Source organism: Salmo salar, chromosome 05, assembly GCF_965601325.2.
Source record: "Salmo salar chromosome 05, fSalSal1, whole genome shotgun sequence".
Classification (NCBI taxonomy): domain Eukaryota; kingdom Metazoa; phylum Chordata; class Actinopteri; order Salmoniformes; family Salmonidae; genus Salmo; species Salmo salar.
In genome coordinates, this window is record NC_138295.1 from 24,987,023 (window position 1) to 25,001,523 (window position 14,501).

Genomic DNA, 14,501 nt, shown 5'->3' on the forward strand with positions numbered 1-14,501 from the left:
GTATTGAGACACCCAGCTTGCATTTCTGGTTCCCCCTGTACCTCAGAACAATGGCTTGCGAGTCTCAACTTGTTTGTGTGCGTCTCAGACAGTTGCAACATTGGGAGAGCTGCGCTTTACTCAATGGAAATGGAGAGACAAGTATGGAAACGCGATGCAAATCCACCTCTGGATCAACACAAAGGAACCTCAGCCAGGCAACACAGCGCACTAGATCTTTCAAATGTGACCATTGCCACCATTTTTTTAATGTTACCTTTATTTAACTAGGCAAGTCAGTTAAGAACAAATTCTTATTTACAATGACGGCCTACCCCGGCCAAACCCGGACGATGCTGGGCCAATTGTGCGGCACCCTATGGGACTCCCAATCATGGCTAGATGTGATACAGCCTGGATTTGAACCAGGGACTGTACCTGAACCTCTTGCACTGAGATGCAGTGCCTTAGACCGCTGCGCCACTTGGGATCCCTGCACTTTTAGAATGAACTGTCACGCCCTAACCTTAGAGATTATTTTTATTCTCTATTTTGGTTAGGTCAGGGTGTGACTAGGGTGGGTACTCTAGTTTTGTATTTCTATGTTGGCCTGATATGGTTCCTAATCAGAGGCAGCTGTATCTTGTTGTCTCTGATTGGGGATCATATTTAGGCAGCCTTTTCCCACCTGTTGTTTGTGGGATCTTGAGTCAGTGCATGTAGCACCTCTGTCGTCACGGTTTGTTGGTTGTTTCTTTTTTTTTTTGGTGGTTGTAACGTTTCACTAAAATAAAATGTGGAACTCGGAGCACGCTGCGCCTTGGTCCTTCTCTACACACAATTGTGACAATGAACAGTTAAACACATAGTTACTGTATACCACTTTTTCCATCAGCATGAAGGCTATTGATACTGAATGGGTCCATGTATGTCTCCATCGGTCTCTGGCTAGCTTGAGCCTGCAGCATTCCCCACAATAAAGATGGGGCAGAGTTTCAAACCAGAGGTGTAGAATTCAGATCACCTCGAGCACATTGTGACTTGTTACAGCCAATTTTCCCATCACTCAGGCCTCAGATGTGTGTGAAAGCCCCTAATAACAAAAGAAAGAAGGGGACCACAACCTAACCTAGAATTACCCACCCAAACAGGTTCCTGTCACTGCCGTTACCTGAGATCATGTCACCCGTTACCAGAGATCACCTGAGATACATGCCGTGTAAAATAAAAACTGGAAACTCGGGAAATCTCTGACTTCCGACTTCAGTGGGTTCAAGACAACTGGGAACTCTGGGGGAAAAAACGAGCACCGACTGGGAAAAATAATTTGGAACGGTCATCCAACTCGGAATTCCAAGTCGGGAACTCTGGCATCTTTCTAGAGCTCTGACTGAAGATTACTGACGTCATGATTTTACCTTATTTCCCCCCCCCCCCGAGTTCCCAGTTGTCTTGAAAGCACCATCGATATGAGAACATTTTTTTTGTTAATGTGTCATAGCAACACAACTGACAAGCCAGCAGGCCACAGAATCTGCTTATTTACCCATCAACCGCGAAACAGCTTGAACAAACTGCCGCCCTCTGTCATTCAATGTCAACTACAGACTGGATTGTGAAGGGAGAAAATGTGAGCCAGAACAGACCCAACCCTGTACTGTTCCATATGAGGGCATGTCAAGCCTGGGCTGATTAAATCCACCCCTACTCCTCCTCCTCGGCCAGGCCAAATGATCTAATTACAGGCTAAGACTTGTTGACTCTATATTGTGTGAGGAGCCAACCTGATACTACTGCTGCCCTCCCTCCGTTCCTCCCTCTCTTCACCTCTCTGCCGCTCCCTCCCTTGTGACAGAAACTAGGCCCCTCTACAGCCACTCAATAGGTCAACAATGGGAGTGTTGTGTTTCTCTCACTTCATGGCCAAACCTCAGGTACTGTGCCTCATTTACAAGCCAAATCAAGAGGCCAGGGTGGGCATGAAGCATGATTACAAAGTTAGCTCAGATGCAAACTGGGAATCGCTATGGGGTACAACTGAGCAATTCACCAATATTTCAACTGGGTTATTGACTCATGATATTAAAAGTGTGTAAAGCACTGGTTGAATGCAACATTTTCCAGGTGTAGGCCCTGCTGACCTAAACAGTGACCTCATAACTAACAACCACAGAGGGCTGATTTAATACAGTATCACTAGGTTTACAAGACAGAGTGTAAGCTTCTCCAATGATATGTGAGGAGATCATTGAGCCAACATTGAATGAAACTGCTTTATTTTGGGTCTTTCGAGGTCAAAAGGATCTATACAACAAAAACTATGGGGTCACTTTGTTTTGAGTGTTTTCAGAGACATTTTTAACTGCCAACCTCAATAAAGTTTGTCAGTGCAGAGCATGTTTCTGGTGAAACAGGAACCATGATTTTATCTCTGCTGCAACTTTTAGCAACAGAAACCTACCACAACTAGGCACGCCAAAACTCTACAAAAACCATTAACGTGAGAATAGCATGTTGAGATGTGAACTGCTTAGGAGACAAACAAACACCAGTTTGTTTGTCATCCACTATGAGTCGCAACGAATACCTGCTGATCCTCCTCTGCCTTACAGGAAGATCAACATTCATGCAGGGCTCCGGTGGCCTGATCAGGTCCTGATAAGCAAGCCTGAAATCAAACAGAACCTTACCTGACCATGCAACAGGGTGTGGGGAGAAGCACATTCTAGAATCTAGATACTATTTAATTAATGACTTATTATTTTAGAGGTAGGCTAGCGTCGGGCCAAAGCAGAGTTAGCAAAAAGATAATATAACCTTTTGAGATTTATGGCCTATGGTCTACTGAGTTGCCATGAAAGAGAATTACAAGTATTTCTACACCATGACCAACTGTAAACGCTCACGTGGGCTTGGTCAGGGGGCTTGGTCTCGGGGTCAGGGGGTTGGTCAGGGGGCTTGGTCTCGGGGTCAGGGGGGGTTGGTCAGGGGGCTTGGTCTCGGGGGGGCTAGATCAGGGGGCTTGGTCTCGGGGTCAGGGGGGGTTGGTCAGGGGGCTTGGTCTCGGGGTCAGTGGGGTTGGTCTCGGGATCAGGGGGCTTGGTCTTGGGGTCAGGGGGCTTGGTAACGGGGCTTGGACTCTGGATCAGGGGGCATGGTTACAGTTCCCTCTCTTGCTAATGCACGCCATATATGGCAATGACTCTTAAGCAAAACAACAACGATGACATGTGACAATGACAAACTAACTAGCAATTAGTTTCAGCCAATGAGCTTCAGCCCCTCGCCAGATAGATAGAGAGATGACGTGGTGCACATATCACGTAGTACACCATTTTCGTGAGGCACTTTTGGCTCATGGGAGATACTTTCAGAACTACTGGCTATAAAGTATACAAAAGTACTGGAGAATGTCTTTAATTGTATCAACATGAACTCTTGTTTCTCGATTTATATTTGTGCAAGTCGTACTTCTGCTTTTCTCATGACTCATTCGCAAATCTAGAAAAACAAATGAGGAACACATACAATGTTAAATACATGACCCATATAAACAACTCTATTTGGTTTGAACCAACCATTCACCCATAAAGAAGCAAAATAGAGACAAATTCACAGAAAAACTGCAGTCACTAACCTCAAAGACACAGGGCTTATGTGTCGAATTCCATGTTAACAGTAGAACAAGTGACAGATCTGAATGACTTAAAAAACACGGGGGGGAAAACCGAGACAACTGCAATGAAGAAAAATAATCCAAGTAAGGGTGTGCCTCCAGAGAGCAGCGGGACCCAGCGCGGTACAGGAGGTGTGGAACACTGACCTGCCCTCTACCTCTCCCACTCACAGCGATAACACTAAACTGAAAAGGAGAAGAAGAGAAAGCGAGGCAATGGCTGCTATTGAAAATGTAAAAAAAAAAAAAAAAAAAAGGAGAAGTGTAGTGAAGCAACATGCCCTGGCTCTCCCTGTGAGTCACAAAGCAGGACAGCCATTGGTGGGGGAGTCCTCAGGCAGTGTGGCTGCACCTGGCCAATCACGAACCAGGGTGGGCCCTGTATGCAAATCCTTTCAGGTGAGTCGCGGCAGGTGTTGGGGATTGGCTGTGGGTTGGATGTGGGGGGGGGGAGAGCGGGACAGACCAACCAGCAGGCCACAACTTGAGCAATGTGAAAGACAACAGACTGGTTTCTTCTGCGGAGGAGTGCTGGGTGCTGTAAATACATAGTTCAGTTTACAATTGGTTGAGGACACTTGGACTTTGACCGAGTACTATAGAGCAGTCTCGTCTTGGTGGTTAAAATCAGTAAATGGAAGACTTGAGAAACACTGGATTGTAAAAATGTGTCAGAGAAGAATACAGGCAAATTTTAATCATTAAGCTTTCATTAGAGGGTTGTGAGGTGTGAGGTCATTAAGGTAAAGCAAAAGAGACCGTCAGAGGTAAATCCAGAGGAGTGGCTCTTGAGCCAACAGAGGCCCCATAAAACCAGCTTTATATGTGACTTTAGTGGGAGGCACAAGAATAGTGGGCTATAAAGACCAAAGAGGTCTCAACTGACCGCACTTTGACATCAAAGGCAGGCTACTGGTCTTAGCTAATGCCTCAGCACAGGTGGTTCTATAGACCCCCCTCCTCCCCCCTAAACCCCACCTGGATGATATTCTGCTGATGTATATGAGTGGCCATACTGTCTGCAGCTCTCATCACATGCTCCCCCGTAAGCAACCAACTCAATCAAACACGAGCTAACAGGTGTACAGCTGTCACAGCCAACACTGGATGTATTACTATTCCAAGAGCAGGATTCTCCATGTTAGCTTCTCCTGTTTGCCTGGTAATGCGCATACTCGTGTTCACACACAGACAGAGACAAAGACACAAACACACACCTGCTCATTCAGCTGAAAAGGCCTGAAGAGCCAATTAATGTAAATCTGCCACTGGGGCACCACCATCCCCCACCTCATCCTGTGTTCAGGGCTGTTACGTCACGTGTCTTTAGATAGCATCTTTATCAGACACAATTCGACTAACAAACAGGAAGCTGAGTAGTTCTGTGGCGTAGCTGTGTGTGTGTGTGTGTGTGTGTGTGTGTCAGTGAAGGCTGGTGGGAGAAGCTATAGGAGGACAGGCTCATTGTAATGGCTGGAATGGAATAAATGGAATGGAGTCAAATGTGGTTTCCATATGTTTTATCTGTTTGATACCGTTCCATTTATTCCATTCCAGCCGTTACAATGAGCCTATCGTCCTAAAGCTCCTCCCATCAACCTCCACTGGTGTGTATAGTATGTGTGTGTGTGTGTGTGTGACATCTCAGCTACATCTTCAGTAAAAGGAGTTGCATTTGATGTGGTCACCTTTTCACTAACCCCAATCTGAGACCAATCTGGAATGGCAGTTTTTACTCAGGCTGGCCCAGGTTAGGACCACTTCGGCACAGAAGAGAGAAATTGCTTCGAACAGAGCAAATAAACCAAACAACCCCCATTTATCACTGCCCCTGGAAATACTGCGTGTCCACTACACAGCCCAAGATCAGATGCATTCAGGAGAAGTCCAAGCAGCCCTCTAGTCCTCTATACCGTCTGACTCCAGTCTTAAAGACCCAGGGTTGTTAGATGGTAACACATTTATACACACCAAGTCACACACAAGACCACACACGCACGCACACACACACACATGTAATTCATTCATAGTGTGGATGTGCTGATTATTGACCTGTAAATAGTGTGGATGTGCTGATTATTGACCAGTAAATAGTGTGGATGTGCTGATTATTGACCAGTAAATAGTGTGGATGTGCTGATTATTGACCAGTAAATAGTGTGGATGTGCTGATTATTGACCAGTAAATAGTGTGGATGTGCTGATTATTGACCAGTAAATAGTGTGGATGTGCTGATTATTGACCAGTAAATAGTGTGGATGTGCTGATTATTGACCAGTAAATAGTGTGGATGTGCTGATTATTGACCAGTAAATAGTGTGGATGTGCTGATTATTTACTCGTAAATAGTGTGGATGTGCTGATTATTGACCAGTAAATAGTGTGGATGTGCTGATTATTGACCAGTAAATAGTGTGGATGTGCTGATTATTGACCAGTAAATAGTGTGGATGTGCTGATTATTTACTCATAAATAGTGTGGATGTGCTGATTATTGACCAGTAAATAGTGTGGATGTGCTGATTATTTACTCGTAAATAGTGTGTGGTGGTGCATGTTTTTTTCTCAGAGCCTGGTTGTGTGGCTCTTTCTGGTGAGGAGAGGCAGAATGGCAGTATATTCAGACCACATGGCCAGTGTATTTAAGATTTTTTTTCTCCCACGGGTCCACAAGAACCTTTTCAATAAGGCTTTTTGATGGCAACATCGCTTTTCCTGGGGCTTGATACTACAGCTTTGATTGGTATCTGAAGTACTTCTGGGAGTCCCAGCTCTCCGTTTCCTTTTAACAGCCCCCCAACAAAGACCCCAGTTCAGAGAGCAGAAAATTGCCTCGCCTTTTAATCGGCTGTTAATTGCAGTCATTTGCAAAAAACAAATCAACACACTAGTAACGGGTGGCAGGATCATTGACTTTGCTGACAAAAATGTCTGTCAAAAGGAGAGAAAAGCAAACAGATGAGAGGGCAGGTTCAATAGACACTCCTGGTTGACACAGATAGCAGCACTCCATTATCCTCCACAGCTGTTTCAGTAAGGAATACTAAGGAGCACATTTTGTTCCACTTTCTGCCAGTGCCCATGCTAAAGACCACATCATCCCCCACTGCAGTCCCTTTTATCTGCAGAGGGAATAAGATGACAGCTCGGCGGATATAGGCCTCAGAAACTATGACATTCCATCTCTACAACTTAGAGGACTTATGGGTCGCTGTCACTGTCTCTGGTGGTAATTTTCCTCAAAGTTCAGCTGTAGGCCATTATTACATGGACCAAATCTAGGATCGAGCTGTACTTTCGCCTTGGAGGGGAGAAAAGTATCAAAGGTTGATATGGGGCCACAATATCAAGCCTGTTAGTGTTTGTTTTCTTATTAGCGTGTGAAAGAGATGTGTGCCATATTTTATATTTAAGTGACTAAACGAGCACAATCATTTAATAAAGGACTTGAAATAGATGGATACAGAAAGGGCATAGGAGAAAAGCAACAAACAGAAAAGCTACAAATGAAATAAAAAGTTTCAAAGTCCAAACAAACCATTTTGGGGTAAAAGTAAGCCAAAACGGCCATCAAGGGAAGACATAAAAAGGCTCTCTCGTACCCTACCCTTGTGGAGGGTTAGAGAGAGAGCTGCAACCTTGATATTTGCAGAACTCAACCATGTGACCTCGCTGACTAAGTGAAGAGACACACCTTTACTTTATAGCCTAAAAATAAAGACAGCTAAGAGTCATATACAGTGCATTCGGAAAGTATTCAGACCCCTTGACTTTTTCCACATTTTGTTACGTTACAGATTTATTCAAAAATGTATTACATTGTTTTCTTCCCTCATCAATCTACACACAATGCCCCATAATGACAAAGAAAAAATAGGTTTTTAGACATTTTTGCAAATATATTTACAATTTAAAAAATAAATACCTTATTTACATAAGTATCAGACCTGTTGCTATGAGGCTTGAAATTGAGCTCAGGTCCATCCTGTTTCCATTGATCATCCTTGAGATGTTTCTACAACTTGATTGGAGTCCACCTGTGGTAAATTCAATTGATTGGACATGATTTGGAAAGGCACACACCTGTCTATATAAGGTTCTGCAGAGCAAAAACCAAGTCACGAGGTCGAAGGAATTGTCCGTAGAGCTCCGAGACAGGATTGTGTTGAGGCACAGATCTGGGGAAGGGTACCAAAACATTTCTGCAGCATTGAAGGTTCCCAAGGCCTTCATCATTCTTAAATGGAAGAAGTTTGGAACCACCAAAACTCTTCCTAGAGCTGGCCGCCCAGCCAAACTGAGCAATCAGGGGAGAAGGGCCTTGGTCAGGGAGGTGGCAAACAACCCGATGGTCATTCTGACAGAGCTCCAGAGTTCCTCTGTGGAGATGGGAGAACCTTCCAGAAGGACAACCATCTCTGCAACACTCCACCAATCAGGCCTATATGGTAGAGTGGCCAGACGGAAGCCGCTAATCAGTGAAAGGAACATGACAGCCCGCTTACAGTTGACATGAGCATCTCGTCATTATATACTGATCTCTGGTTTCGGCTACTTGTGAATTGGAAAGGAAGGTTGGCAGATACTGGCTTCCCCTAAAGTAAATTGATATTTTGCCCCAATTATATAATTACTCCTGTCTAAATAAAATCATTGAAATACTTCACCAGAGAGCATGACTTAGCTGCAGAGGATCATGGGCTTCTAAAAGAAATAGCTGTGGATTGTTTCAAAACACAAGTGCATAGGCCTATTCCAATTTGGGAAGAACGTGGGAATAGGCCCAGCTGATTATTGAGTTTGCTGCTGTCAGTGAAAAGCATCTAAAATATGTGTGAAGATAATGTGTCTTGAACAGTGGCGATTTTAGTATGTACATTTTGGTGGGGCAAAAAAATAAATGTGGGATGCATGCCAGAAAAGCCACTACACAACACAACACATTAATTGCACTATAACGGTGACAAACAGTGCCCACAAACTGTTAGGGCCTACATAAAGCTGTCCCAACAGCAGTCCCAACAGCAGTCCCAACACCTTACCACTGCTACATCTGGCTATCAGCGGAGCCTTGTCTGGCAGCGAAACAGTTCATTCAGCCTCGGGATGCTGGCCTTCTAGGCAGAGTTGCAAAGAAAAAGCCATATCTCAGACTGGCCAATAAAAAATAAAAATAAAGATTAAGATGGGCAAAAGAACACATACACTGGACAGAGGAACTCTGCGTAGAAGGCCAGCATCCCGGAGTTGCCTCTTCACTGTTGACGTTGAGACTGGTGTTTTGAGGGAACTATTTAATGAAGCTGCCAGCTGAGGACTTGTGAGCCGTATGTTTCTCAAACTAGACACTCTAATGTACTTGTCCTCTTGCTCAGTTGTGCACCGGGGCCTCACACTCCTCTTTCTATTCTGGTTAGAGCCAGTTTGCGCTGTTAGGTGAATGGAGTAGGACACAGCGTTATACGAGATCTTCAGTTTCTTGGCAATTTCTCACATGGAATAGCCTTCATTTCTCAGAACAAGAATAGACTGACGAGTTTCAGAAGAAAGATGTTTGTTTCTAGCCATTTTGAGCCTGTAATCGAACCCACAAATGTTGATGCTCCAGATACTCAACTAATCTAAAGAAGGCCAGTTTTTTTGGCTTCTTTAATCAGCACAGAAGTTTTCAGATGTGCTAACATAATTGCAAAAGGGTTTTCTAATGATCAATTAGCCTTTTAAAATTATAAACTTGGATTAGCTAACACAACGTGCCATTGGAACACAGGAGTGATGGTTGCTGATAATGAGCCTCCGTACGCCTATGTAGATATTCTATAAAACAAATCAGCCGTTTCCAGCTACAATAGTCATTTGCAACATTAACAATGTCTACACTGTATTTTATGTTATTTTAATGGACAATTGTATTTGCTTTTCTTTCAAAAACAAGGAAATTGTGACTCCAACCTTTTGAACGGTAGTGTATATATATATATTTATCTTTTGGGGGGGGGGGGGGGGGCTAAAAATGTGTGGCTCAAAACAGGTGGGGCTCTGCCCTGAATGACGCCACTGGTCTTGAGTATAATAAAAAATGTTGACTCAAGAAGAAGAGGGGTGTGGCGAAGATATGGGTGTGTCTCTCTTCAGAATGCATGTGCTCAGCTCTCCAGAATGACTCAGCTGTATTGCACCAATTCTTTCACATTCATTGTTTCAATGTGTGAATTGACTGCCCTTTGTTTATTTTGATCAATTCCCCATTACATATGTCAACAGTAGTAAATGTACTGTTAATCACCATCATTTGGTTACATTAATTTCTGTTAATGCATATATTAATTAGTCATTTACTGTTCTCATTCTCAGAGTGGAAATGTTGTTTGCAGACTTCAAAACCTGCTACACTTGCAACAAACAAGTTTTGGTTCATTTCATGGCCATCATATACGAGTTTTGTCAATTTTTACATTGTCTTTTTTTGTTTGGAGTGCTCCATGTGAGCAATGAGCATGTGTCTGGTTTCTCTGTGCTGATAATGTTGAGGGAGCATGCGTACCTGAGCACACATAGACGTACCTGGCCTGCTGCACACAAATGTAGGAAAGTGCCCATTTAGGGATGTCTGGTTTCTTATTGTCAGAGTCCCTGCTCATCCGCATCCACCACTAATAAGCTGAATTTCTCAGTAATTTTTCTTCACCTCACACAGTAAGTCAACGAAGTCTGTTCTATTAACATCCATTGCGCATGATACTAGTTCCTCAATCCTCACAGTATATTAAAAATCTTTCCAACACTCTCCCCCTCAATAATCACCAAGCCTCGGTATGAATGAGCAAAATTATCATCTGATTATCCCATATATCAAGTGGAAACGTCGTAAAATACCTGAAAACTTTTCCCCAAAACAGCTGTCTGTCCCAAGCTCACTGGCATGGGGAACTCTCAGGGTAGGGCCTGAAATAGGCTAGTTGATACAATGTTGCAGGTTCGCTAGCAGCAACTTCAGGCCAGACCCAGTTGATTGATTTGATACCATGTGCACGATAGTTCAAGACCTATAGAAAGGAGACAGGTGGAGTAGAGAGATGAATGCGATTACAAGACCTGAATTTTCATCAGGATATTTGTCGGCTTTATGCATTTTTACTTAGTTGACAATGGAAGTTAGAGGCCTACTCCTGCATTGGCCTATAGGCAATCTGAGTCTTCAACCGCCAATGGATCACGATGTATCAATGTGTCCATATGGCATAGTTGAATTTTACCTTTTAGATTTTTATCATTTTAATTCAGACTTTTACTATTAAGTGAATGACAATGATTGAGAAAATAATATGTTCGTTTTGAAATGAAACTGTTCCACGAAAATATGCATATGAAAATCATAACTGGCACACAGATCGGTATAAATGGTTTTAAATTGTAAGCTTCCCCAAACTTGTAACTCGCGCGTCACCTATGGAGTGATTTGTTTGGGAATCAGATGAAAGTATCATGACTGGTGTTTATGCCACATTGAAATGTAATACATTTTTTACTATAAAAACCCATTTCAAAAAAATGTGCACACATTGGAGGTCCCATGAAACAAAAACGTGCCCCCCTATTGAAATCAAATGCCCTGTCTTTCAAGCACAGTTCCAGCAACTACGGTGGCTGTGTAACCAGACCAGTGGAGTACAGTACATCTTATCTCAATTCTATGAAAATAGTATAGAACTGAATCAAGGCCCTGATTGAAGACCATAAGAAAATATCGCAAGGGATGGATAGAAATGTACAGAATGGCTACTTGGAGGGAAATGGGGAGGGTCATGCTTTTTCAGTTTCAGTCAAGGGCAGGGTTTAATATTTTTTTTAATCTAGTACAGGGGAGGGTCATGCAATTTGTTATTAATTAAACATCAATATCTCTCAGTGTTTTAGAATTAGTTGCTTATTAGGCTATATATCGATGTGTGCCTGATGCCACCCCTCATCTCTGATTCTCCACTGGGCACGCAATATCAAGTGTGCCTATGGGCTATTTAGTGTGGTTTCAATCAAATTATCCATAGCCTATAGGCTACGAAGTGCATGCTCGGAGAAGCACAGCACAAAGTTATATTTCTAAGATAGCTACTGGGATGGCGTAAATAAAACTGGACTGCATTACACACGGCAATGGATACTCCAACTCTGAGCCCTGGCCTGCTCTTACTGACCCAAAACTGTTTTGTGTGCTGCCTAACCAATGGCTGTGCTGCATAGGCTTCTTCAGAAAATAATTGTTGATTAAGCCTAGTCCCAAAAATTCACTATCTTGCGCATGGACTAGCCTTTAGCCTATGTTCTGTTCAGTTTGAGAAGGAGCACGTGAAGATGAGGACCGGAGGTTAACTTTGATAGCTTGTTACTACTAGAATAGATTTTATTAAAAACAAAATGTTTGTCACGTTGTATAAGGATCGGAGACAGGTGCATTAATCCGTAATAGGGGGTTTTAATACACCCAAATTACACAACATGCCATGAAAGGCACGGGGACGAAGCCCAAAACAAACACGTATTCAAAACACACAGGGATGTAACCCAAACAAAAGAGCGAGGTTAAACTTTAAAACTAATAAATGCACGGGACGAGACCCGTAATAACAATTGCACGGGACACGCAGCACGGAAGCCGAAACACAGGTACTCACAGGACCAACGGACATGATAACGATAACCGACCAGGACACTGGGCAACAGAGGGCACATATATACAATTACTAATCAGGGGAAATGGGAACCAGGTGGGCGTAATTAGAAAGTTCATGACGCCTAGAAGCGGGTGCTGTAGAACTCCGGAGCTGGTGCACAGAATGAGCAGCAGTACCAGGGGAATCCGTGACAGTACCCCCCCCCCCCCCGACACAGGTTCGGTCAGGGCCAGTTGCAGCTGCTGAAGATGTGGTCGTGTCTGACGGGACATTCCCGCTGTCTCCATTTAGGGTTGGTTATTCCGTCATGTTGTATAAGGATTGGAGACAGGCGCAGGAATACATAATAGGGGGTTTTAATACTCCACTCAAATTACACAACATGCCATGAAAGGCACAGGGACGAAGCCCAAAACAAACATGCATACAAAACACAGAGGGATGTAATCCAAACAAAAGAACGAGGTTAAACCTCTAATAAATACACGGGACGAGACCCGTAATAACAATGCACGGGACGAGACCCGTAATAACAATTGCACAAAACAACAACACAGGTACTCACAGGACCAACGGACATGGTAACAATAACCAACCTGGACACTGGGGAACAGAGGGCACATATATAAACTCAGCAAAAAAAGAAACATCCTCTCACTGTCAACTGCATTTATTTTCAGCAAACTTAACATGTGTAAATATTTGTATGAACATAAGATTCAACAACTGAGACATAAACTGAACAAGTTCCACAGACATGTGACTAACAGAAATTGAATAATGTGTCCCTGAACAAAGGGGGGGGGGGGGGGGTCAAAAGTAAAGTAACAGTCAGTATCCGGTGTGGCCACCAGCTGCTTTAAGTACTCCAGTGCATCTCCTCCTCATGGACTGCACCAGATTTGCCAGTTCTTGCTGTGAGATGTTACCCCACTCTTCCACCAAGGCATCTGCAAGTTCCCAGACATTTCTGGGGGGAATGGCCCTAGCCCTCACCCTCCGACCCAACAGGTTCCAGATGTGCTCAATGGGATTGAGAGTCGGGCTCTTCGCTGGCCATGGCAGAACACTGACATTCCTGTCTTGCAGAAAATCACGCACAGAACGAGCAGTACGGCTGGTGGCATTGTCATGCTGGAGGGTCATGTCAGGATGAGCCTGCAAGAAGGATACCACATGAGGGAGGAGGATGTCTTCCCTGTAACGCACAGCGTTGAGATTGCCTGCAATGACAACAAGCTCAGTCCGATGATGCTGTGACACACCGCCCCAGACCATGATGGACCCTACACCTCCAAATCGATCCTGCTCCAGAGTACAGGCCTCGGTGTAACGCTCATTCCTTCGACGATAAATGCGAATTCGACCATCACCCCTGGTGAGACAAAACCGCGACTTGTCAGTGAAGAGCACTTTTTGCCAGTCCTGTCTGGTCCAGCGACAGTGGGTTTGTGCCCATAGGCGACGTTATTGCCAGTGATGTCTGGTGAGGACCTGCCTTACAACAGGCCTACAAGCCCTCAGTCCAGCCTCTCTCAGCCTATTGCAGACATTCTGAGCACTGATGGAGGGATTGTGCGTTCCTGGTGTAACCCGGGCAGTTGTTGTTGCCATCCTGTACCTGTCCCGCAGGTGTGATGTTAATTTCTTTGACATTCAGAGGCTAAGCTACAACCTTCTACAGCCGAGGAGACAAAAAATAAACTTTGCTTGGGAAGTAATCTAATTCTGTCACTATCAATTGATTAAGCTATTCACTTTTTGAACAATAGAACCCAGACAGCTTTTTAAACCCAGACAGCTTTTAGGGAAACACTTGTGACCTTCTCTCGTTAGGTTAAGCCACGGAAGACGAGCAGCCAGCAGTTAAAACTTCAGTAGGCCTACTCTGTCTGGGGTGGAAAGTTAGGCCTAACTTTTGAAAGTACCATGCTCAGATTCCTAATGACATCTCAGAATTAAGTATTTGCAAACAGGGACAGTTTTGTTGCAAACCAGACACACTGATTTGGCATTATAGAAATATGATAAGATGAACACAGTGTTCTCTCTCTTTCCATTCTTAGCCTTTCATTTCGGTCATTAAAAAAGATTCTACTAATATGTGAAGTAGAATTGCATGAAATGTTTATAAAAGGCATTTTTTTCTCAGACCTGCAAATATGATGATAGA

At 43.8% G+C, this 14,501-nt stretch overlaps 1 protein-coding gene across 4 annotated transcripts in view; it reads right to left on the minus strand.

Annotated features, from left to right (window-relative positions):
* elf1 (E74-like ETS transcription factor 1) overlaps positions 1-14,501 on the minus strand; it is a 76,336-nt gene that overhangs the window by 53,117 nt on the left and 8,718 nt on the right. For 2 of the 4 annotated variants that reach the window (XM_045717994.2, XM_014199074.3), the window contains exon 1: positions 3,617-3,918. The exons of 1 other annotated variant lie outside the window; for it this stretch is intronic. The gene's annotated coding sequence lies outside the window, so the exon portion shown is untranslated. Of the gene's footprint in view, positions 1-3,616; positions 3,919-10,532; positions 10,703-14,501 lie in introns of those variants that run through there. One more of the 4 variants, XM_082975106.1, reaches the window with a different exon arrangement.